The sequence below is a fragment of the Nipponia nippon genome, unplaced genomic scaffold, assembly GCF_047370975.1.
Source record: "Nipponia nippon isolate SJK-2023a ecotype South Korea unplaced genomic scaffold, ASM4737097v1 scaffold_6, whole genome shotgun sequence".
NCBI classification, from domain to species: Eukaryota; Metazoa; Chordata; class Aves; order Pelecaniformes; family Threskiornithidae; genus Nipponia; species Nipponia nippon.
Genome location: NW_028262380.1, coordinates 59,459,317 through 59,486,153, shown reverse-complemented (window position 1 = coordinate 59,486,153; position 26,837 = coordinate 59,459,317). Strand labels below are relative to the sequence as shown.

The 26,837-nt window shown below is 38.0% G+C and overlaps 1 protein-coding gene across 1 annotated transcript in view; it reads right to left on the bottom strand.

Moving 5' to 3' along the window:
- Nucleotides 1–26,837, bottom strand: part of LOC148051503 (uncharacterized) — a 163,896-nt gene that overhangs the window by 117,873 nt on the left and 19,186 nt on the right. The window lies entirely within an intron of this gene.

Genomic DNA, 26,837 nt, shown 5'->3' with positions numbered 1-26,837 from the left:
ACATCATGTGAAATGCAAACATTTTGTTTTGGAAATTCATGAAACATTCAATCTGAAGTTTTTTTATTTAAATTCATGTAGATTAGATATGGGTTTTTTTCCCTATTTGCTTTGAGGAAGCAGTAATTTCTTCATTAAGATAAAAAAATTTTAGTATTAAAAGCCTTCAGTTGAAAGAAAAGAGGAAACATTTAATAATAAGAAAGCTTTAAACCTTATGAGATTTCATGCACTCTTCAGTAAGATGAAAGTAACATTTTTAAGTCTTAGGCTCACTTAGAAACATTTTTGAGGTGTGCTGTTACCACATCTCATCAGCTTTTTGCACTCCAGAGCCATTTCAAATCTTACTGTGGTATGTTTGGCAATACACTTAAAAGATTACCACTTAATCTAGTTAAGTAAGTTTGACTTCAAGCAAGTGTCTATCTGTCCATCCAGCTGCTTATTACTTTTTGTTTCCTTGGAAAAGAAAGGAAATGAAAATCATTGAGGAAAAAACAGGACAACAAAGTCTGATCTTATTCAGTTTTTCTTGCAGCTGTGAATTTTACTACGCAGACTTTTTAGTAGATGGATTATTGCCATTAATTCCAGTGGGAGCAAGGCTGTTTCCGGAATGCCTCATTTTCTATGGTTGACTTTATTTTAAATGAAAAATGTTTCTGGCTTTGAAGAACTGAACTGAAAGAAAGTTTTGCCCTCAAGTTCAAAGGCTGCCTAATGGAATCTGACATGGCACATTTCCAGTTACTGTGGGGATGAAGAGAGGAGGTAGAGATGTGCTTTAAGAAGGTGATAGGCACCTCTAAGTATAGCAGTCATCTTTATGTGACAGAGGAGTGGCTACCCCACTGCACAGCAGTCTTCTCTCTTGCCATTCAGAATGTAACGCTACCTAGCTCTTCCTAGATCTCGAATATGCTATCAGTTACTGTAGGCCATAGAAGTCTGAAGTCCACATATAACTACACAGACATTCTAGACTTGTAGCCAGAAACTGCAGCCAGCTAAGGTCTGAAGGCCAGATCCTCCAGTTTCTCATGTAGTTTGCTAGGTGTCCCACACTTTAGATTTCACCGCATCAGACTTGCAGAGACAGAGCTCTGATGAAAGACAGAAAGTAAATAGAATAAAGAGAGTGGCAAAATGTACTAGAGAAGGAAAGTAAGGTTTTATGGACTGCCTTAACTCTAGTATTTCTTAAATTTTCACCTTACATTCATCTGTAGAGTCATTAATTTCCTACATTTTTTAAGTGAAAAAGATAAGTAAAACTTGAAAAGAGGACACTGGTTTGTATGGTAGAAACAGAAACAGCCACTAAAAATTCTACTGGTTAACTCTGAAGACAGAGAACTAGTGCACCTTCTGTTGCTCACAGAGGGGTTGATTCAAAGTCCACCAAATGTGATGGGAATATTTCTACTGACTCCAAAGTTCTCTAGAGCTCATTCTGTAAGCACTGAACTTTTAGTGTTCATACTTAATAACACAGAGTAGTGGGAAATAACTTTCAAATATCTTTTTTGTTTTATTTACTGAAAACTTGTGGCACAGGCCCAGGGTACTTACAATCTTTATAACCTTCAATGGATTTCACCAGAACACCAGCTGAGGTAATAGAACCTCATTTCTGCCTTATTTTCAGTTTTCACACTTTGAGATACTAGATTTATTTAAAAAACCCAAACAAAACAGTTGCAAACACTTTTTGTAACCACAAAATAGTGTTAACTCTTTTTTTTTTAAACAAAAGCAACAGTGAGTTGGGAGTTTTCTGTTTGCTTACTTTTTAAATCAGGAGATCTTAAATTGCTTTGCACAGGACTGCAATATGTCATAGTTGGGGAAACAGGCAAGGTGACTGCAAACTCATTCAGTAAGCTCAAAAATGGGAACAGAATTCAGGTTTATCAGATCCCTTCCTGCAGCTCTGACCACTAGACATTGCTACTGTCTAGTTCATATTGAGGAAAAGCTTAGACACATTAGCTCAGAATTAAAAGTGCAGTTTCTGCAGGAGGGGAGGAACCAGGCCTTGGAAGTCTGACAATGCAAGAAAGGGAAAAGGACTTTTAGAATGGAAATTCTTATGCTACTGCTACTCATTCTTTCTATATACACAAAGGTATGTCTTGAAATAATTAAAGATAATTGTTATACTGCTATTTTAAACACTAAGATTTCATTTGCATTAATAATTACCTGCATGTATGTACATGGTGTGATCCCTGCAAAACTTAATAATTGTGATTGGCTTAGACAGCAATGACAGTAAAACATTGCCTGAAGGAAAGATATTAAATTTGAATATCAATTTTGATTTTTTTCTGGCCAGCTTCACTATTTTCACTCTAGATTTTGTGCGTTTTCTTCATTGTGGAAGGTACAGCTAACTTTGTTGCAACAGCAACATACTGGTAAACAAGTCTTTTATGTTTATGTTTCCACCTTTTGCTGTCTGGGGCTTATTTTTGTCTCCCATGTAATGTGAGAGACACCTTCAAAACCACATTCTCTTCTATGTCCTTTCCCTAAAGAAAATGCAATAAAGTTGCCATCAACTGCCTTTTAACTCTCCATCCTTTTCCACTACCTGTGATAGAAATGTGTGGTGATGTTGGTGCATTTTCTGCCATAAAATCCCATGCAGTAGTGAAGAAAATGGAAGAAATAGGAGGGAAGTCAAAATAGAGCAATAACATGAAATGGAAGACTTGTAATAGCAAAGCAATGACCCTAAAATATCTTCTCTCATCTATATGCTAAACATTTGGATTGCACTTTCAGTTAACAAATTCTTGGAGGCTTCTATTCACTGTAAAAATAGGCACCACAAATGCAGCCAAGCTAGTCCATTTAAATAAGCATGGAAATGAGACTATTTCGCTAGGTAGACAAATATTGTAAATATTTATACTTGTAAGAATAATAACAACAGAAACCTACAGAAACCAACTACAGAGAGACATCTCATGCATTCATGAGTACATGTGTTTTCACCTGTGATCTATAGTGGATGTTAATAGCAAGAATGCATTGAATCTTAATTGCTACTGTACTACCCTTATTCCAGATCTCAAATAATAAAGGACATCTGAATCACCTGCTTGTGATGATACCAGCTTGTAGGACAGTACTGCAGGCTAAAACTGCTACCTTCCTAGAAACAGGTTATATTGATAATACTAAAACTATTGAATTAAAGATATTCTTAACAAATGTTCCTCTGATGCATTCTAAGAGGACTTCGGCGTCCTATCTTTTGACCCTACACAGAGCTCTAGAAAACAGCTATCATATAACTCCTCAGTTAGACTTACTGAAACTTCTGAGTTACAGACCTCAATGAGAGGGTTTTGCCCTACTGTATGCCCTATTGTACACCCTATTGAACAGGAATGAAGGCCATAGAGGCAAGTCAGTCAAGGAACTTTTGCCTTCAGCGTTGCAGGTAGAGATGGTTTTGGTTTTGTCTTTTTTTCTCCCAAGAGCTGGATTTGGCTGAAGAGATGAGAATTTTTAAGAGAACTTGCTCACTTAAAATAACATATCCTGCTAACTTAAGTTCTTATACAAAAAGTCAGATGGGCTTTGGCAGTAAGTTCAGACAGTCTGTGTTGTACTGAAGAGCACATCCTGTTCTCTGCACGAAGATGTCTGACATGTCTGGACTCATATCTCAAAAGCTACTGTATTAGTGTCAGGAGAATGTAGGACACTTTCCTACTTTTTGTAGGAGATGGAAATGAGAGAAAATAATTGATCTTTTCTGGTATATACTATGTGTGACTGAAGTCTGGAAAATAGCTGGATAGATCTTGTAGTTATAAAAAATAAAATGAAATGATCTGATCTTTTTTATTATTGAACAATATATCCATCAATTTTCACTACCCTGATGCTGAACTTCGTCTAAGAGAAAGCTAAGACATTACAAAAACCACAGGAAGAATCGTATGGAAAAGATACTTAAAGAAGAAATATGTGAAAAGTCAGTCTGACAGCACTAAAATCATAAAAAAGATAAGGGAAAATAGAAATTTAAAAGAACTGACAACAGCACTGATGCTGTTTTGGTATGTGATACTCATATGGAAGATTGAAAGAACAGATGGCAGTGAGAATGAATCCAACAGCCATTCAATATACACTTATTTGTGCCTCTAGAGACTATTGTTAATTTTTTCCTTATCCCCTACCACTGAGAAGGGTAAGGATAGGGGTAATCTGTTACTGCTCTAGCAATTTTGTCATCTTCTCCATCACCTAAGCAGAGCTATCAATACTAGAGACAGGCCTAAACTCTCTGTTTAAGATCATGATCCGGATTTCAAATGTTCAACACTTAAACTATGGTTGGGAGGTAGATTTTTCTATTCAGTGATGTATGGATATCTATGGATATAGAGATGCATGGGCAAAGTGTGAAACTTGAATCTGGGTTTGGACTCTGAACACTGTAGTGTTTGGAAAGTAAATATGTGGTACACACTTGTAGTTTGGTTCAGACTCCTCTACTCAATACGGATATATATAAGGAGGTACAACATGTAACAATATAAAATGGTTCATAAACTGTGTATGTTGATTATTTTTTAAAATGAGGAAAATGTAGGTACAATATGAAGAAGGGACAGAGGAATCCTTGTGCAATAGCTGCCCCTCTCAAGAAATGGATCATACAAATCATAAATACCCTCCCAGGCATCTATGGCACTAGTCAATACGTGGCATATGACAACCTGAAGTGATGGGGGACATCTGGTCTGAAATGTTTGGGTTTTAACAAGTGGAATTAATTCAAGTTTAAAAAAAAAGTAATTTTTATTAATTATAGATATACTTTTATGCCATGTTAAGCAACAGTCCTAATCCTCCTCCTCCTCCCCCTCAAAAAACTCAAAGAGAACAAAAAGAACCCCTTGAGTGATGAGATGAAGCTACTGCAATGAAACTATGCGCTGGCCTTCCCAGCCTGTAAGCATGCGATAGAAATTTCTCACTGTTATCTAGAACCAGCTGGAAGCTGATATTCAGGAATAGTGAAATAAAAGCAAGACGGCAGTGAAAGGTAACACAGGCATCTGTTACAGATATTTCAGCTACTTACACCACTACTGACTGATTCTTCACAAAGGGTTGATTGCTCTCATTTCCAGTGGCTTAGGAAGATGTCAACCTCTTTTTTAAAGGACCTGTACTTTTGTTAGCCAGCATTAAAAAAATACAGATGAGACCTGCTAGTAGCGAGCCAACTTGCCAAATCTGGAAAATATTTCCTTCTTGGTGCAGCAGACAATAGATGAGCGACGCTCGGGGGCTGAAATAGTATTTTCAGGATATCAATTAAGTTGGGAGCACTGTGCGAGCTACAGTTTATCATGTACCTGTTCTACAGTTTCCTGATGGAGCTGTGCTTCCAGGTCCTCATTTCAGTTAGCACCACCATTATGGACCCGCATCTGCTAAGAGGGCAAGGAAGTGGGGAGATGAATTGCCTTAGTTCCTGTGAAGACCACGAGAGGTCACTCCAGCTATCTAGACCACAATTTCTCACAGCGTTTCAAAAGATTTGCTAGCAAGGACTGCCTGTTCCTCTGAGCTGGTAAAATTACCTTTTCCAAACAAACAAATGGTTTCCATCACCCAAATGCATTTCAAAGGTTATTTACAATTGGTTCATAAAATAAAGAAGCTTAAGGAAGGGTTTGTATGATTTAAATATTTTACCGATTCAAAGAAACAAATGAAGGACTGTACAAATACGAAATACTTGGATTTGAATTCTAACACACACAGACACACAAAGGCGGCATCATGCCTTCAGGCTTGAAGAACTGAAGGTCTCCCTTCCTACATCTCTTGCTCCCTCCTCCCTTCACTGCTTTGTGCACCCTTGATATAGGTTTGAGAAGAAACGGGCTGGCAAACACCGCGCTCTTCTCTTGCCTTTGTTGTGCCAAGCAGGATAAGAGATGGTGGCTGTAAGAGCAGGCTGTAGTGATTTGTGACAACTAGAAGTTTTTCCCAACAGGAAGTCAACAGACGATGTTTCAAGTTTTATATCTTTGAGGTGCCTGAACAGTACAAAGCCAACAAATCCTTATAAGACTCACCCCTCTAAAAGCAAACAAGCAAGCAAATAAATTACATTCTAAACAAATCCCAAAGCTATGCTACTGTTCAAAATCACATCTAGGGATGCCTAGAGCTCAATTTTTGTCTTAACTTTGATTTGTTGAAGCATCACTTTGACCACTACCAGTTATACTGTGAATTTGCTACACTGAAACGATAGCAAAGTTAAAGTCCTGGGCTCCTGGGCCTCTGTTTATTCTGAGAAGCCTACTGTACACACAGTCAATGCACCACACAGCTTACTTAGAAAAACTTCAACTCCGTCCTACTGCCAGTTAGTCTTTTAGCCCTAAAGCTTTCCTTGATACTGTCATCACATCTACCTGACATGATAGTAAGCTTTGCAATGCAATCAGTTGTTTGCTTAGGCTGAGATCTCTGGTCAGCAAATAGTCTGGCAAGGTAACAACATAGCTTCAAAGAGCTTCAGACCAAGAGGCACGACATTGACCCCTGGTTACCTACACAGCATGATTTTTCTAATTTCTGATTGAGCAGACCATCAGATCTGTTTGTTAATACACACAAGCCTGAAAGAAAGATTTCACATGAAGAATTCATCACAGTTTCAGGTAAGCTATGGAAAAAGTGAAATCCTTAGTTAGAAAGCACACATGACTCAGAAGTTGGCCATAGACCTGGGCACAAGGCTCTCAAATCCACCTCCAAATCTTGGTTTAATTCTCTGTGTGAGCCATTACAATTCTTCAGTCAGCATGATTTACCTGATAATCCTACCATACCTGCCGTGCACCTACAGTTCTCCAAGCAAACCTGATATTAATTATGTATTTTCTTAAATCAAAATGAAGCAAGGTATTTCTTCTGTGAGAGAAAATGCCTCCAAAAAAGCACAATGCAAATAATGAGAAAATGAGTTTGTACCTTAGCCATGAGATTCACATAAAAATGGATTCCTAGTGCTTACAAAAACAACCAGAACATGAGCTCTCTGTCAGGCCTACATCTATGTAATATACTTTGTAGTCTGGACGAAAAATAGCTTAATTCTAACTGCAATCATACAGAGTCATCCATGAATAAACACCTCATAGAATGAGCTTTATGATGTTTTTCCTGCAGGTGGGATTGCTCTCACACTCCAGTGTTAGCATGAACTGTGGCAAGTAATGCACACCCTGAGTTATTGTTGAATGAAAGACAATATGAAAATCTGCTGAAGTTTTATTTGATGGAAACATTTTATTCAATAATGCAACATTTACCACTGTTGGTGGTAAATTACACAATGGTAGCCAGATTCTGATAATGGAGTTCAGATTTTTCGGTGAAATTGATAAGTAGAACTTCTTTTAAGTGATACTTTTAAGTCATTTTTTCTTTGCAAGTACTCTAATGCTTGAAGAACATTTAGTACTGTAAAATGAAACGAATGAATGTGGACTTTACCAAAGACTAAAACTCCCTGTATCATATGAACTCTATATATCAAAAAGACAGCTGATGAATAACTGTGATATAGTGCATATGGTAGAAATGGCAACCACTCGACCCTCCAGCACTGGGTGAAACTCTGAACGTTTGAAAGTTTTGTTTTGATCACCTTCCAGAAAATGAAATTATTATCTCAACACAGCCCAAACTCTTCGAGTCTATAAATCAGATCTGTTTTGAGCAGGTTTTCGTGTAACACTTTTGACACTTCCTGGTTTCAGACAAGTTGAAAATGCCAAGAGTCTTAGAACTAGTATGTTCTAATTTTTATTTTATTGGAAATCACTCATTTACCAACACACTAGAGTTCATCATATTCATCTCATGTTGTGCAGGGATGCAAGGAATGCAAACAGGCTTTCACTGCTGACATTTCATTTGGCTTGTGGGATTAAAATCCTGTGCAGTTTAGATTTTTTGGTTTCAATGAAGCTCACAATTCTGTAGTGTATTATGGAAACTTTTTAAAAAAAATTGCCAAGAGAAGTTGCCAATCACACCTAGCTTTGCTGCAAAAATTGTCCATATTTTTTTCTCATAAGCAGTCAAGTTTTATCTTCAGTCTCGTCTAAAACCTTATGTGCTGGCACTTGCCATACCCGCTGGACTGTATTCCTGGGAGATATAACTATCAGACCTGTCACTTCTTCCTCACCCTCCTCATCCTGTTTTCCTAGAAGTGCTGTAGTTTGTCACTCTCAAACTAAAATGGCTGAATTTTACCTTATTCCTTCCTTAATTTCCACAGGCTGCTCACCCATGTGCTATTTTCAGCTCCAGAGGGAAAGGAACCACTTTTCCCTTTGCATTCATGTCCAGAATATGGAGACCTTGTGTGAATGCACGGGGAATTGTCATGTCTATGTCAGCTGAGTTACAATAAGCTACAGTCCTCCTCTTTAGGTGTTTAACTTATTTTCCAAACATTGATCAGATAAAGCCCTTATTAACCAAAGTATGTATAGTTGAGTATTGATGAGGACAAGGTGTCTCACAGAGACAGAATAACCTATTTTGTTGAAAAAGCACCAAGTTAGTGTGGGTATTACAAGCAAAGATGACTTGCAGTTGCTACCAGTGTCTTTTCAAAAATAATGCTGGTCTGACCACATATAGGAAAATCTGTAAGAGTTTTACTTTCACTAAGCCTAAAGAATGACTGCAAGATTTTATTCTCCTGCAGCAGTGGATCTGCCTGTTCTGTGAATACTCTTCAAAGGCAATGATCAGCTGTACTCTGCGTTTCAGAAGATGTATAAATAGTCCTGGAAAAATCTTGTGCTAATTTTGCTATTTCCTTAGAAGGTCAAGTTCAGGCATCTCTAAACTTTGCAGCTCACATCTTAACTGAACGGTAAAATTTAAGCTTCTCAAGGCGTGCACAGCTGTAATCCAGCCTCTGGTTTCTAGGGACCAAAGGTCAGCACATTAATCTATTTGGGATAATTCATAGAACCTCTTTGGAGAAAAGAAAAACATTAACATAAAAATAAGCCATGTTTCCTGAAAATGAATCAGAACATTTTATGATATAAAACAGTATCCCAATGATGACCCAAACCAATTACTTTTGTATGTTCAGGCTCAGACTTACTCTACTCTGTTTCACTCTAGGTATTGCAGCTCTTTTGTTAAAAGATTTTTTTGAAGAAGTAGTTTTGCTCTGATTATGAAGTTAATTGCTTTGAAAAGTAGGAAAAAAAACCAAAAAATGTTTCTGAACACCTGTGATATAAAAATAATCAAACCATCTCCCACAGTATCATAAACAGCAACAAACCCCTTAATAACAATAAAAAATATGTGTGAAAATTTGTTGTTCCTACCACATTTGAAAATGACTGACATTAGTTTGTAGGGAGTGTAAGAGGCTTTTAATAAATGCTTTTTGAAGTGGGTGTTAGTAAAGCATTACAGAAATTTGCAGAATCCAGCCTCAAATGTTGTTGAATGAAGTTGAAGCTGACATAATTTATATCATTTACATCAAAGATAGATTATTCTTAGACAGTATTTTCACCTAGCTCCACTTCTTCACTGATGTTTAATTATTCTGTTTTGTTTAAAATACTGCTTCTTGCTATTTTTGTAGAGATAACTGTTCTAATGTACAGTAATCAAATTTCCAGGTTACAAAACAAGAGCTGCCCAGCAATGACAAAAAGAATGTAGAGAAATAATCTTATAAGAATATGAGAGTGGGGAAGGATTTTATTTTTCAGATGGCGGGGTTTTCTTGTGGCAGTTCTCAGCTACCGCATGTACATTTCATATACTAACAGAGACATGGAACTGATTTAGATGTGAAGTTCATTGTTAAGCTTGGGCTTATTGTCAAATTAATTCAGTTATTGCTCATAATGTTAATTTCACTGATGTAAAGAGCAGAACTGAGAGCAAGAGCAAAAGATTAATCATGTGCATGTGCTTGCATGTGTGTATTTATTTCTGTTCATGTGCATTAAGGGGACTTCTTAACAAACAGGTTTGTTTTCCCAGCTGGTGAAAGACGTGTGATAGCTGTCACACTTATGCTATCCCCCCAAAAAAGATTATAAATGGCCCAACTGACATCTTCTCCTCTCTCCTTCTTCCCACAAATTCTCCAAAAACTCAAAAATCCAAATCTGGGTGAGACACAAGACCTGGATTCACACAGGCACAACTGAACAGGCAGGTGGCAGGAAGCCTAAAATACTTTGGAGGTTTTGTGGGTGAATGTTCCCTTCTGACTTAAGAATTGCATAAAAAAAAGTAACGTTGTTTTTAAACCATGAATCATTGTGGTTCTGGTGATGGGAATGAACCCATTGCAAAGACCTGATGACCTAGAGAAGACACTTTCCATAAAGCTAAATAAAATAGGTATGATTAGCACATTTCCAAATCTAAGAACAAAGTTAGTGTGGAACCATACAAGTCCTGAGGAACATCAAGTTGCATGCAGGGCAGCCAGTGCCATGTAAAAATATGCTCTTTGCATCTGTCACAAGTTTTGTGGAACTGTTCCATGAACACGAATGAACTGCAGAAGCTGTTCAGGGACTTGATTAGCATGGATCCATTGTCTCCAAGGCACTTGGCTGTGCTGTGTTTTTACTGCTATGGAGAAGGAAGGACTGCTGAGAAGGCATATTCCAGAAGAGATTCCTTCTGCTGTGCAGTACCTTCCACAGGGGATCCACTAAGTCAATGAGAATTTTGCGTGGCACAGCATCATTAAATATCCAAGGATTAATTCAGTTGCCTCACTATGAACTTGGTACAGCTATGAAGAGAAATGAATAGTGAAGATGACAGAATGATCTTTTCCGAATCCCTGTGCTGTCATGCAACATGGATAAATAATGAGAAATAAGTTCTTGGCAAATGCTAAGTTTGGCTCCTGAGAGCTTAGACATAACGGTAATATGATATTCAAAGAGTGCAGTGCTCAGTCAATTAGATGAATAGCCTGTTTTTGCTCATCCTTGTCCAATAAATTTGAGAACAAATGACATTAAAGAAACCCAATTATTTCTGCAAACTAGGTACTGGAACCTGGCAGATGACTGAGGGATATTAAATGATCCTTCATAGACATGCTAGTTTGGAAGGGGGAGCTGTTTGATTGCAATGCAGTGTTAAACAGGGCAATAAATGCCTCATGTAGCTACGGACTTAATCTGAAACCTTGCTTTGTTGCCTTTTCTCTGATGAAAAGCTCAGCCACTTATTAGCCCTAAATCAGACTTGCCAAAATGCAGAAACCTGTTGGTCTTTTCTGCCTAGCACTGTGTGCTATATAGAATTCCTGTTCTGCTACCCTAAAGATAGCACACAAATAAGCTTTAACTAATAATGTTTGATCAATACACTTATATGAGCATGATCTCCTCCAACTGCCAGCTGCCCTAAGGCCACAAAGGGCAAGACAATATAAAAAACCAAAATTGACTTGTGCTAATTCCATATTAATTAAGCTTCTCTTGACCTGTCTTGTGTATTCTTAAGGAGACAATGGAAGATGTTTGCATGCAGAGCAGCAAACATGCTCTTTTGGGATAATTTCAATAATCTCACTATATCAGGAAGATTCATGGCCTGAATTCATGCCCTTAATCAAGATGCAGCATGTTAGGGCAATCTAGAGAGGGTGAATAAAGCTATTATTCATTTCTGCACAAAAGCCAATACTATAGCTTAGCACAAGGCAAAGGGTACAAATTTATATGTTCTTGACTACAGCCTTTTTTTCCTCCACTGTACAGAATATACGATCCTTGTTTCTTTACGTTCTATCATAACTTTTTAGGCTTGAATTTTTTCCCCCAGTTATTCACACATATACTATTGTAATAAATGTAAACCGAGAATCCAGCTATCAATAGGCCAATCTCTTAAAGGTTTGTTTATGGCTGAGGTAAACACATCAGCAAATATAAGGCTGTCAGCTTGTATGTTCCCCAAACACCATCAGCTCATGCCTCTACCTGAGGTAAGGCAGTGGCCTCTTATAGTGATTGATTTGAGCCATTAGCTCCAAATCAAAGTCGGTTTCAGTTCATCCATCTTTCTAGAACCTCAGCAAAAATGTTATTTGAAAATAAACACTGGCTCTTCGTCTCTTTTGTCAAAAGAGCAGCAGGGAGCTGATCGACATGTCACTAACTACATCTCCATTTCTGCTGCCACAGCAGCAGCCTCCTGGAAGCTATGCTGCTGAATTTAGGTATTTTGTCTACTTACAGTCCTGAAGTGCAGGTCTGGAGGAGGAGAGATCGTACTTCTTTCCAGTAGCACTGGAAAAAGGTTTCTCATAAAGTCAAGTCTGTTGAATGTAAAAAGTAGACTTTGATACTTAATCCCTCAGTCCAGCTGACCAACATTTGACTCGAGATCAGGAAGCGGAGGGAAAAGGCGTTTTTAAACCACTTTTGCAAACCCTGGAGTATCAAAGCAGTAACTGCCAACAAAATAAAGCACCTGGTGGATAGCTCTAATCTACAGCAACGTGATCCTGCTTTGAGTGCTGAACACATAGGGATTCATAGGACACTATAACCATGGTACTACCTAGACTTGACCTACAACAGAAATCAAGGTGACCTGGAATAGAAGTGACTCTGCATCCCTTGAGGATTGCTCTAACAAAGGACAGGTACACAAATGGCTGGTTAAAATGGAGTTAGCCACTGGAGTCTGTCCAAGAGCCTGGCCTGAACACAATTAATTCAGAGCAGCATCTCTGTCTGCCAAATCTGTGTTTGTAATGATAGGCCTGTAGTATCAAGTGCTTGTAGGTTCTTGAGTCAAGGATTAATTCTGGGGACAAGATTTAACATTTGTTAATTACCAAAGTTCTGTCTGCCATACCCTAGGCAAGCTGAGTGCCAGGGTAGGTCCAAGCCCCAGCTTGATGGATGCAGAAGTTCACCAATCTCTCACTGCAGAGTTGTGTCATGTACTGAGGTAAAGCCTCTCTAAAATGACTGCTCTTTACATGTCTTGTGATGTTTCAGACATTCTTCTTTCTGCTCAATTTTCCTTTTAATTTAGAAAATGATCTTTTTAAAAAAGGTGCTCTGCTGCTGGAAGCACCTGCAGCTCAGAGGTTTTTTTTTGGCTTTGTTTATAGCTATTCACATTATGTTTTCACAAGTTTGACTAAAAGTCTCCTCTCAAAAAACGTATGAATCAATATTGGAGTTGAGTATTCAAGTGTGGGGGATTACCCCACTGCCCTTTCTTCTCTAATATCTCCTTAATGCTGATTCTCCATAACCTGCCTCTCTTTGACTGCCTTCCCCCAGCTCTGATCTGACTGGAGGCAGGGGGGCCTCTGAGACAGTGTGGATTATCTGAGGACTCCTTCTCCAGAGCCTTGCTGCTAAGAGAGGGAAGTTTACACTTGTGGAAGTACAGTAATTATTTAAAAGAAATAATTTTTGATGGGGCCTTTTTACCACAGAGTCTTTTTCCCTTTGCATGTCTTTATCAAGAACAATGGCAAATTCCCAGATTTTTTTTTTTTTCTGGGAACGGGCATACTCTTAAATCCAAACAAGCTAATTATTAGTAACTTCTGATGTAAGAAGCTACATAAATGTGATGGGGAAGCCACCAAAGCTTGGGTTTAGCTTCACTGCTAGGCTCAGGCATTAGAAAAAGAGAAAAGGTTTCTTTGTGCACTTTGTTAGATAAATACATCTTGTGAACTGCAGTCAATATTTTTCTTTAGCATTTTAGGAGCTGATAATTAACAGGAGGCATTACAAGGGAAGCTTCAATGCTCTGGCTTATCCTTCTGGGCTATGGATTGGCTTGTCTCAGTAGGAAGACGTGGAGAGACCTCCTCCTGCCTTCTCTTGAGAAAAAAAGAGGATTTAGTACAAATTGAGAAGTCACCTCATACAGAGTGTCAAAAGTGACCTCATTGTAGCTGGTGCAGCCAGCTGAAGTTTGCTGGAGCTTGCCATGCTTTTGCTGGGTCAGATTCCTCGCCTTTTGTTATTTGAGCTTCCTTCTGAGAGCCTGGGCTGCCTAAAGGGGTAACACGACATTCCCTTTCTTTGCCCTTTAATCCAATCACAGGGGCCTTGCTTTCTCACAGAGGGCTGGGATACACAGTAAGGTTAGCTGAGCAGCTGTGAAAGTGAGGTGAAGATTAAGACTTTGACTCTGATCATACATTTCAATATGAATGAAGCCAATAAAAGGGAGATTACCTTTCTTGCTACTTTTCAAATTTCTTATCCATGAGGCACCACTGTTTACACGAAGCTTGATGCAGTTGACATGTCTTTGCTCTATTAGGTACAGAAACGTTTGGTCTTCATCTTAAAAATATATTTGGGGAGAGTAGGAAGGAAGGGAGGAGGAGAAAAAAGTGAGGGAGAGAAAGTCAGTTTTGGATGGTAGCAGATGGGAACATGTCAAGCAAGAAATGCAAAAGTACTCTTCTGGTTGCAGTCTGGCACTTCAAAGCGAAATGAAGAGGCATTTCAAAGAGGATACACATTATTATTTGAGTAAGATTCAGCTTCCTGGATGAAATGTGCATACAATTATTAGCATGATGATAGTAGGTTTCACAAAAGAAGTTTATTATCTCTTTGTTATTGGTTCTTATTAGCAGTGGGTTCAGCCTCCTACCCTGTGTATGAACTTCCACTCTGTTGTGTTTTTTTTTCAATTTGCATATATGGATGGGGTGTCCAAAACTAGCTGTATCCTTTCAGTTTTGAATACAAGTCAGCATCACATGGGAGATCCTGTTCCCAGTCAAAACAAATTTCTGAGGAATTCAGTGGAAAGGCTTTTGTAAATCCAAGCTTGAAGCCAAAAGCAGACAATCCAGTTCCTACAGGTTTTACATTTTTGCTTTTTTTTCCCCCAAAGCATTTGTAGAAAATGATCAGAAGTGTGAGACACAACATAGAAGTTCCCATTCTGAATCACAGCAGCAGCACGTTCTGCCCAGAGCCTTTCCCTCAGCAGTGGTCAATACCAGCTCGTTCTAAGGAAGGACCAACTGGTGGTCACAGATAAGCCTCTTCCATAGAAAATTGCCTCATACCCTCTGCAAGAAGGTTAACTATGTCTAAACTCTTGTTTTCTCTCTTTTTTCCCCTCGTCTTTTAAAAATGTTTACTACTGCAGTCGTAAGTATTTTTTAATGCAAATAATTATTCACTTTCTTTCACAGTTCTTCTGTCTTGTGGAAAGGAGTTTCATAGGTTAATTATAGTCTTGAATTATAAAAAAAAAGCTTTACTGGCTCTAAATTTGCTGCCTGCTGATTCTATGGAAGCTCCTTTACTCTGATATCATGAAAGAAAGGCTTGGAAAAGTTTCTTGTATTTACAGTGATCACTGTTTTCAACACCCTTAACATACTTTCTCCTCCTGTGTAAAAAGCAAGAGTACAAATTCAAGCAGCCCAAATCTTCTCTGTTCCTGTGTAGGAGTCAGTGCAACTCCATAAAATGCAGACTTCATAATGTTTTCCATGACTGAAGAATGAGACACTTAGCATTTAAAACATAACTAATTTTGGATTACCATCATATTAGAGGTCATCAACAAAATAATATTTTCTCCTAAACAGTTTCATTTCATCTGTTTCTAGACATATTGCTTTCTCCAGCCAAAAGCCAGAAAAGGTTTGAAAAAAGTGTTTAAACCACCTCAATGTGACCTTAGGTAAGAAGTCTCCATCAGAGCGCTCTGAATGTAGTGTAAAGAGATATCACAAGCAGTAAGTATGAAATACAAGCTAAAAAATACTGAGCAAATCAGTTTATTCTTAAACTGGTCCTTACTCTTTCTGTTATCGTTTCCTTGGCAGGGACCTTTCTTTGCTTAGAGCAGTAAATATATTTAAATACTTTCAACAGACCTGCTATATTTAGTTTCTATCTTAACTCCCATTTACAGGAGAAATTGAACGATCTGTGGGTTTTTTTCCCTCCTATCTGAAGATTTCCTAGTGACTCTACACTCTCAGTGGGACCCTTCTGATTAAAAAAGATGAACTCAGTGCCTAGTAGACAGGTACTCCTTTAACTAAGGCAGCCATTCAGCAGGTATCATCCAAAGCTCTGGTTAGCTAAGAACTGATGAGGATGCAAATACTACATTATCCTTTCATACAAAGAGAAGGTCCATTTAGCCAACATTCTCACAATTTAAAGCCTTGCAGTAGTGAATATAAATCACGCTTATTCCTGTGTAAATGAGAAATGCTTACGATTCTTTGTGTAAATACAAGTTAGGTTATTTTTAATGCTAATACAGAAGCTGTATTTATCTCTGTATTTATCATTTACCTTTTAACATTTTTTAAAAAAAGCAAATAATATTTGTAGTTGCATAAGGGAGCCGAAATGTGATGTCTCTTGGAGAAATGGAAGAAGAGAAGAATTATATAGTAGGAAAGTCACTAAGTTAAATTGACATTTTTCCTTTTTCTTTTCCAAAATAAATAACGAATTTTGAAAAGCATCTATAAAGTGACTCTATTAAGGCCTGCCTTCTTATCATGCTATCTGCATGAAAGCACGTTTGTGTTCTTATGCAGCTTAGATTTACAGCTTCTGGCTTGATGCTGTGGTAAATTTTGTATCTTGATGTGATTATCACTTCTTATCATTTAGACATGCTTTTCTCAGGTTTTCCTGTGTTTTCCTTTTGTTCCTTAAGATCAGATGGTGCAAGCTTTACGAGTGGTGCCATAGCTGGGCAGGTTTTAGATGAGTGAAAGAGGCCCCTGAAGTCTGATGGAAGTCACATGAGGCTTGTGTTTCTGAGATTCCTCACTGGATCTGGACTTGTCTGGTCTCTGGCTTGCAGTTCTTTGGATTCTCTGAAATACTGGTATTTTATATGCCTACTAAGTGAACTGCATTTAAACTCACTAGTTTCTATGCCAGTCTTCAGTAACCAAGAGGTGTGTGAAAAAAGAAGTCAAATGGGCATCTACTTCTTGGGCATTGTGCTGGGAAACAGGAAACCTGTTTTTAAAAATCTGATTTTATAAAATCTGGGAATCCCAAATGGAAAGAATTAGAATGCGAAGCCTACTGGGGGCTGGACAGAACAAGAGAAATACTAAAGGAATTTGTTTTCTTAGCATAGCATTATGTCAACTCAGAGGGAAAAAAATCACTTGGCTGCTTGACTCAAAATAGCTGGATGTGAAATCACTGGTGCCATCCACTACTTGATCCCACTGACAGATTTACTGCTTGCTGCAGGGCTGCTGCTGCTGCATGATGGAAATGGCAGGTGCACTCTGCTACAAAAGAGGATTTCTGTCTCAAACTTCATCTCCATGCACATGTGTGACTAAGAGCAGCTAGAGGTCACAGGGGGACAGCTCAGTGTTTATAGTGACTTATGAAGAAATGTTGCTCTTTTCTTTAATTTTCCCCAAGGACAATCTCCTTGCTATCCCATGGTTGTATCCCAGGGCAGGGAGACTGACCAATTCAGTGCCAGCTGAAATACGCTAAAAAGTAGAAAGTGGCAACAATTATTGGACAAATAAACAATACGCATGGTGTACTGTTTACTAAAGAAAAATATCTCCCAGTTCTAAGGAAGACTGGGATTATAAACCTATTAAAATAGCATACAGAAAAATCCACTGGAAACAATGGAAAAACTCTGAAATGCATTAAGTGGGGCCAAGTCATAGCCCAAGCTCTAGATAACCCCAAAGACTTGTGAGTACTAAAAATCTGAACCTGGATTTAAGCAATGATATTAATTGAAGACACCTCTTCGTTACTATGTAGATAATTACTGTATCTCAGTATGTATCTCACAAACTACAGTTTCCACTTGTACCAATCCAAAAATCTCTTGTCTTTGTCCTGGCTTGACTTTACATCCAGTTTGCAATTTCACTGAAGTAGAAAGACTATATTTGGAGTGAATTAGGGTGAGATTGCTCCGTTTCAGTTTTATGTCAAAATAAACCCCCAACTCTCAAAATTCTTCACTCGAGGTCTTTTGAGGTCAGACTGAAGTCTTACATATAAATGTTAGAACTATATCTGAGTTTCAAATGCCCAACATTTGAAATACATGTACAGAGTGCACTGGACAAGTTGAGTGAGTGGAATTGGCCTTATTTCTATTTGTATCTGCCCCAGATTTCTTCAAAGACTGGTGAATAGCATTTCAATGAATTCTTGAGGCCAGTTTTGTAGCATAAAGATTCACTGGGACCAGATTCCAATCACCAGTAATATTACCTTATTTTTTGGTAAGCACAATATAACACTATTCTGGCAGAAAATGATAATGACATTTGCATACAAACTCCCCAGTGCACAGTATCAGCCATCTTGCCGAGGATCCAGCAGTTCCAGGATATTATAGTCAAGCCATACAGTCCTCTCATTACATCAGCTAGCATCTCTTGCACAAAAGGGTGAAACCAGAGACACGTTCAGAGTCAAAATCTAAGGACTAATCTTATCTTACATCATCTTATAGCAGTGTTATTTTACAATTTTCAGTGAAGTTCTTCCTATAAGTAGATTCAGAATGGCACCTCCAGGTTTTCATTTTGTCAGGTTTTTGTCATTACCCTTTCTGATTTAACATACAAGCTACAGGTCACTTGTATATGTTTCCAATACCCACACGGCGTTCTGTTATCGGAAGGACAAGGACACTTGTATTTGTATTGCTCCTTTTTTGTTTGTCTCCTCACTGTCCTTCCAAACACCCGCCGCTGCAGAGAAAAGGCTGTGAGCAGCACGTGCATGGTTTAAACAGGTACTCACAGGCTCCTGAAAGAGGGCCAGCAGGCACATTTGATGTGCTGTACACTCACAGCATTACCTCCGTTTGGCATTGCCCTCTATAACTGCTCATCATTTCTTTCATGAAACTCCGTCCTCAGTTTATTATTACTTTTCATATGAGATGGTTATCTTTGTTCTGCACTTCGGAATGTGCGGTACCATTCCAGAGCCGTGAGCAGAAGGCAGCTGCCCAAAAGGCTTAGGCTTGCCATGTGGCTTCATTGCTCTCTGTCAGCGGATAACTGTGCTGAAGAATGACTGCCCATAGCGCTCCTTTTTCCTGGGATGAGGGAAACATGCAGCTGACTTAAAACATGCAGTCCTGTCACGACTGGCAATAGTGGGGAAGAAAGTGACCGACTTTGAGACACTAAGCTGTCTGGCAGGTGGCGCCACTGAACTGACCCCATTTTTGACAGCACATGATCTGTTTTTCCCATTTCTGTAGGCTGGGGAAAGAGGAGGGAAGCTGCTTACATTCGCATAAATACTTCCCTAGTAGTTACCAACAAAAAATGCAAATTCAGATTTGAAAAAGTCTACATGAAAAGTTTGACACTTCCCATTACACCATTGCCAGACTATGGGAAGAGGAGAAATTTAAGAGAAATAGGGCAGCTGCTTGCTTAAAAGGAGTTGCAGTTAAGATGCAATCATCAAGAAGGTAACTGATATTCTCCACCCGTCCTCTGGTATTATTTATTCCCAGAAAAGAAAAAAAAAAAGCAGATTTCATTAATAGAACAAATGCCAGAAATGAGAATACAGTTCACTGTTTCTCTGGGATATTTTTGCTATAAACCAGAGACAAATACTTTTTACACCTTTCCTGTTAAAAATGCATCTGTTGATACCACACATCTTTGTGCCATATGTCAACCCTTTCCTTTCCATCTGCAGCTGCCTAGGGAGGATCTCATGGAACTGGACTATAATCTTTCTGTTAGTAGCTCCACAGCAATTTCCATGCAATACATTGAGCGTGTTGATAATTTTCAGCCTGTTTTGAGTTCTAAATATCCATAAAAAATGATGCTAAATTTAGAATAATCAGACATTTCCAAGTTTGATCATGATAAGTACAAATGTTTTGCAAATGATGTGTGGTATCTACTTAAGGAGAAAGGCAGCTCTCTTCAGCTAAGCAACAGATTTTTCAAACACGATCAAGATATTCACTGGCAAAATCTAAACTTTTTATAGCCAAAGGAAGGCAGGAGTTCTCTTCCAAACCTAATTTCAGAGAACTTCATAGTCTCAAGCTGGGTTTCTATATTACAAATGAACAACTACTGACTCAACGCACAGGAAAGCCTTAGATAGAGGTGCACATTTTCACTGATCACTCTGTACTGGTAATTTCAAACCCTACTTGTAGAGCTCATAAGCCACCAAGGCCAGTGCTCACTCTTATAGTTATGAATAAGCCATGAAAAATAGGCTGAATTTTAAAAGAAAAGAATCAGTGTGTACCAGTAAGGAAACCCCTCTGCTGAAGAGCTCTCCATCAAGAACAGTCTCTGCATGTTGACCACTCTTACCTTCGAGGCAGGTCAAGGCTGAACTACCCACTGGTTCAAGACACCTACAGACATGAGCTAACGGGATGTTATTATTCTACTGCCATGTCTGCTCACATATCTCTGATCTCATGCAGTTACAAATAATGAAAACAGATTAAGAGATTTTAAGCCCAGAAGCGACCATTATCATCATTTTAGCCTGACCTTGCATTCTAGTAAGGGTCACAGGATATCACACAGTTTTGTGCCCCAAAAATGGCATTTGAACTGCAGCATATTTTGCATAGAGATGGACAATCTTGCTTGATTGTATATGCTATTCTTAACTAGGTGAAAAATTGAAACAGAAACTGAGCAGTGAAAAAAGTTACCAGAGCCTGCTACAAGATTCTGTTGGGAATATATGGAAGGGTGAATATCGAGAGCAGAAGTTAGAAAGACAACAGAAAAATGGATCCAAGCAGGATCTTAGAAGCTAACCTACAGAAGTGTTTCCTCTCAAAGGATAGAGTAATGCTACCTTGAAACAGTGTCTGATGCACTGAACGAATGACAGAATTCCTGCTGACATCAATAGTTGAGGATGTCTTTTTTACACCGTGAAGCATGCATAAGGATTAATATATGAGAAGGATAAGAAAGGATTCTCCCCCCCCCCTCCCCAGGCAGACTTAAGGATAAAGATCATGATCATGGCACACAGGTAAGCTCACATGCTTCACAGCCACCATAATTGCTCATGTAGACTTGATGTAGCAGAAGATGTAACAATATGTATTAAAGTTGATAAAACGTGCTTTGAATCCTTTACTGAATGACTTTCACTGACCTCTCTTCTTCAGGGAAAATGTATTCATTTCTGGATAGTTTTCTGTCTGCAATTAGGAAGGTTTAATGTGGAAGCTTTTGCAAGAGTTCACTTGAAAAGTAAGGGTTCAGTAATGCACTGAAGACAGAGACTACTCATGTGAGTAATACTGAGCACACATATGCTGGATCTTGATCCAAGACCACGAAATCTTCTTGTACTATGCTTAAGACTATGGGATTTTTACTTTCTTTCTCCTTTCCTTAGCTTTTGTAATAGTCACCAGTTCACACTGGTTAGTATTCAACGTACAATTTTGGAGAAAAGAGAAAAATCACTAAGAGCAAATAATCTTACCTGACAAAAAATATATCCTATTCCGAGAGTACTGGATATCACAGAAAGTTGTATGATGCTAGTAAACAGGAAATGAAAAGAAGGATGTGGATAGCCAGAGAAAATTCAAGTCTCATAGGACCAACATATAAACATAATGAAGTGGTGGCAGCAATTTGGCATTTCTTTAGCTCTGGGGAATAGAAGGTCAGGGCTCTAATTGTGCTGCAGGGAGGAAAAAGTCTGCAATGTAGGGATGTGTTAGGAACTGTCTTAAGAGTTGGAGCTAGAGAATTAGTAAAAAAAGAAAGAGAACTAAACAGTTAAGCAACAAGGTAAGGAAGGGCAGTGTTGTTTATGAAGGGTTGAGGCAAAAAGACAGCCACTTCAATACACGTCAAATGTACAAGATATTGAAACGTGAATATACTGTCAAGGAAAGATGTCATTTTGAAAGAATGACAGCTCTAAGGCCAGAGATGTGCAACTGGTTTAGACAGAATCCTAAACTGAGATTAAGGTGGGTCTGCATTCTTAGGTATGCAATCCTTATGGTCAGCTCCAACAAAACCCTATTTGCCCTTAACATTAGGAATCTGCCTTGAGTCTTCTTTTATTTCTGAAGATCTGCATCACCCATTTCTTTGCTGACCTTCTGAGACACTTCCCTTGATTTTCTTCCTTCTGTAAACACAGTCATGTTCTGCAGCTTCTATATGCAAACCCATTTCCTTCAAAGCACAACACTGTTACATGTGGTAGCATACTTCTCATAAGAGGTCCTTAAGAATATACAGCCATACATTAGCCTGGAGCAAAGCTTAACTGAAAGCATACATAAATTTAGAGCTGGGAATGGAATAGAGCAGAAGCGTACCAATCTATGCCAAGAACACAGAAATGCAATAATACAAATATTACTGTTATTTACTGATCAATGGTACTATGTATGCACTGGGGATAAATGTATAAGGATAGGGAAAAAAAAAAAAAAAAAAGAGAGAGAGAGAGAGAGATGTTTTGGACACTTATGAAGGATGGTTGCTTCTCCAGAGCTTCTTGTCTTAGGAATGTTGCTCAAGAATTGATCAAGTTAACTGAAAATGGCTGGTCTCACCTTGATCTGTCCCTGTTGAACGTTACCTGTGCTGCAGATTGCAGTAACTGGAAAACTGCCATCTTTACATTCACTTTGGCCAGTGGCTCTGCCCAGAGGTTGAAAAAAGAGTCTCAGCATTTGTTGGTTTATCCCTGACATGTCGAGAAAAGAATAATCATTCTTAAACCTTTTCTAAAGAGGGCATATTAGAGCTGGAAGAAGTAGCTTTGTTAATTCGGAGGTCTTCCTCTGGCCAGTCCAAACCCACAGGCCCCTTTCCCAGAGAGATCTGATTTAATTCTTTTAGATTGGGAATAACAAAAATACGGTTAATGTCAAGAACAGAAGTCTTCCTTTCTTTTTTTTTTTTAATAGGTGCATCAAACATGATAGATGGCAGAAGTCAGAATAAGTTTCTAAAATATGTAACTCGAATTCATGCTTTTTATAGCTTGATCCTGTTCCCAGCTGAAAATCAAGAGGAGTTTTGCTGCTGACCTCTGCAAGAGGAGAGCAGGGCCTTCAAATTGCACAGTAAAATATTCTTTATTCCTTTCTGTTTTAATGTCTATATAGATGTAGGCTGGAGTAGGATGAAAGTGTCAGTTTTTACATTTAAGGATTTGTGCTTTATGAGCCTTGATATGTTAATGCTTCCTCTGGGGCTATTCTGGATGAGTGCATTGCACAGGTGGCCCACTGCAATTTATAGACACAATAATTGAACAAGAGAAATAAGAGACAAGAGTGTTTTCAGCACATGGGATGCAGCTGGTTCAACTACTTTAGCAGGAGGCATAACTTTTGTATGACAGAGTCCCTTTCTAAAACATAGGAAAAAGGACTTTTTTCATGGAGACCCATGTGCTGCTTTTTGCACTTACCCCACTTGCTTCACATACCAGAGCATGCTCTGAGAGTCACTTTGTCATGCCCTTAAATGAGCAATTTAGTCTACTATAATTTATACTGCTAAGGAACTCTTTTAAAACAAACATCTGTTAAACCAGGAGTTGACTTGAGAAATTCATAGCTCCCATGAACTGAACAGTCCCACACCAAGGAGCATTAAACTTAGCAAAACAATGACATAATGCAAAAAGCAAAACAACCGGCTATTACAGTTACTATTAAATAAAACTAAGTTCAAACTAACGTTTTCATTGCTCTCCTATCAGCTGTTTATATGGTTAACCTGGACTTTTAATGTTTAAAACTGAATGTCTTGACATATGAAAGAAGTTTTTCTTGAGGAAACAGGAAGAAGATGTTCATCTACAGCAATTTGTCTTTCTGAAATGTAAAATTATGAACAAAAAAACTACTACTACTGTTACAGACAGAACCTGCTAGGAAAAATTCTAAACTAAGGAAGGATATGGAGTGCAAATATAGGAAGTACTTAGGTTTCTGCTTTTTTAAGGAAAACACTAATTATATCTCAATCTTTCTGTGGATTTAAAAAAGGAAACAATGTGATTTTATTCTATTAAACAATAACAGTTAAAAGACAAAAATCAAGTCTTGATTACCTAATAGCATGTGTTCTGATACCACAAGATTTGTGCTGTCTTTCAATCAGGGTTTGAAGATGGAGGCAAGAATCTTTTAGCATTTCTGTGATGCAAGTATTCTGAAAATTTATTAATTCGCCTTACATGAAGGTATGCTGCCTTCAACAAATATTCCAGTAATTATTGTCCTTTCTCATATCTTGATGTATATCAGATACAATTTCTGGTTGGGGTATTTTGGAAAACAGAAGCTTAATTACCATAACTCAATGCTTACTCACAAAAACTGTTCTTATTTAAAAAGTTAATTAAATGCTACAGTTAGACAATTAGTTCAGTTTCATTCACCACTTCTTCCCTTAAAAAGTAAAAAATTCATTGCTTAATACCCAGAAATTTTGATTTGTCTCTTTGTGTGTCATGCAACAGTACAATTTTTAAGTTCTCCCTGATTAAATCCAAGTTTATGCTACTGCAATACATAACATGGCTAATTTCTGATATACTAGGCATTTTGTCTTGAGGATGAAATGGGAAGGGTGTTGTATTTTTTTTTTAAGCATTCTGCTTTAAATTCTCACACTTTTAATCTAAGGAAAAGGAAGAAGTACTGCAAATAGTAAGTATTCTAATCTAGAATTTACATTAATGGAGAAAACACACAGATTGGAGACATTGCTCAGCACATGTGGGATGAGGCCATGAGTCACTGACTCTGCTGTACTTCTAGGTTTAGACAGTTGTAAACAAGCACCAGTGTAACCCACATTCTTATCCCATCTGGAAATTAGTGCCTAGTTTCACAATCTTAATTTTGGCCAATTTTAATTATTATAATAACTACATGAGGTATAATTTCTTCTGTTTGACCACAGTTTACATAAAGACAGAGGGAGAGGGACTCTATCATCTGTTTTGGCATTAAGAAAGTACTTATGTATATGCATAAGAATTATCATTAAAATATACATCCATCACACAGTCTTCACAAACTTCACTTATATCAACAAAAAGAATTCTGCACACCAAAGTCAAAATAACATCATCACAACACTGACAGAGGTGGACAATCTACATGCACTCCCTCCCTCATCCCTTCACCACAGTGTAATAACAAAACTTCCCCACAATTATTTAAAACAGATTTAAAACATAAGAAAGGTTACTGAAGTCCATATGCTTAAACATCTTGCTAAACTGGAACTACAGACAAGGAACTGCGTTTAGACAGAAAAAAGCACACAAAATTTCAAAGCAAACATTTTTTAATAAATAAGAAGAATTTGCAACAAGCATGTCAGATTTCTACAACAATGTGTATTTATAATTTTGTCAGAAGGATTCCTGCATTATCCTATTTACTCCTCAATAGCAATCTTTCCATCCTCTCATTGTCAGAAGGGCAACGGAGGGAAAATTATATTCCTAGATAATACCCTGACAATCTACAAAGCTCTGCTCCATACCATCAGGATTTCAACTTTGTGACTTTCTATTTAATAAAGAAAAACAAATTGTGCTTGAAGTAACTGATCAGTTGGAATGATGCGTAATCTTCCAGGGGCCTCTACAAATGTGATGGAGACTTGCTAAAGGTCTGCTATTAAAACAGGAAGTTCAGCCTTCAGAAAGGCCCAAGAAAGGCAAGAGGATGTCACAACGGTAGCAAGATTACTGGTGTTCTATAAATTTCCAAATAATTTAATCATTTTTGAGACCGCAATTTGACAGAGTGCCCAAGCAGATGTCTGCTATTAAGCTCACAACATGAATGACACCTGCTTTTGGCATCTCGCTGTCTATACAAGCTTCACTGGGCAGAACATCCTTGGCAGTTACAAGTATAACCTAAACATTTACAAGTTTCCAGTCTGTCTCATGTTTTTATATGCTATTCTCATTTCACAGGAACAGATCTTCGCTGTACTAGGCCAACTGGGCAGTAAGTGCTCCAACTATCCTTGGCAGTTGCCTTCTCAGCCATCACCATGACTTAATTTTCAGCAACTCCAAGCATCTACCTTTTCTAACCAGAAGGAAAAGCCACCCTATTTCTGCATCTCAGGCCACATCAGGTGGAAGAAGAAAATGTCCGCTTCTTCATTTATTGTTAATTACTCATTTTAATTTTAATTAGGTTCTTTAGATGAAGTCTGAAAGTTTTACACTTTGTAGTTTTTCTGCTGGGCTGTAGGAGTAGGGTCTACACTGAAATTTACTTCAGCTCGTACCACACTTAAAAACAGAAAATTTAATTTCTGTTATGTATTTATTACAATCAGCACTAAACCCACCTTCACCAGAAATAAAGATGACATAATTACAGTGTCATATATCTGAGTGTATCTGAGTTTCTTTGAGTTCTGTACTCGGCCATAAACTTACGCCAATACATGCCTCTAGGTCTAAGAGTTCTTCTAATTCTAAAAATAGATTCTTCACATCTTTCCCTGTATTGCAGCAAACTTACAATCCAGTTAAATGCTGTTTATAGAAGAGAGATGAAGAAAAGAAATTGCTCCATCTCCATGCATTCTTCTTGCTCGGCCAGAAAGCAAACAATTCTGCTTTGCTCATTGATTACCAAAATAGTTTCTTGATGACTTGTTAATTTGATAGGTCAAGCAATTTATTAGGTGTTTCCTGTGTTTCCAGCTA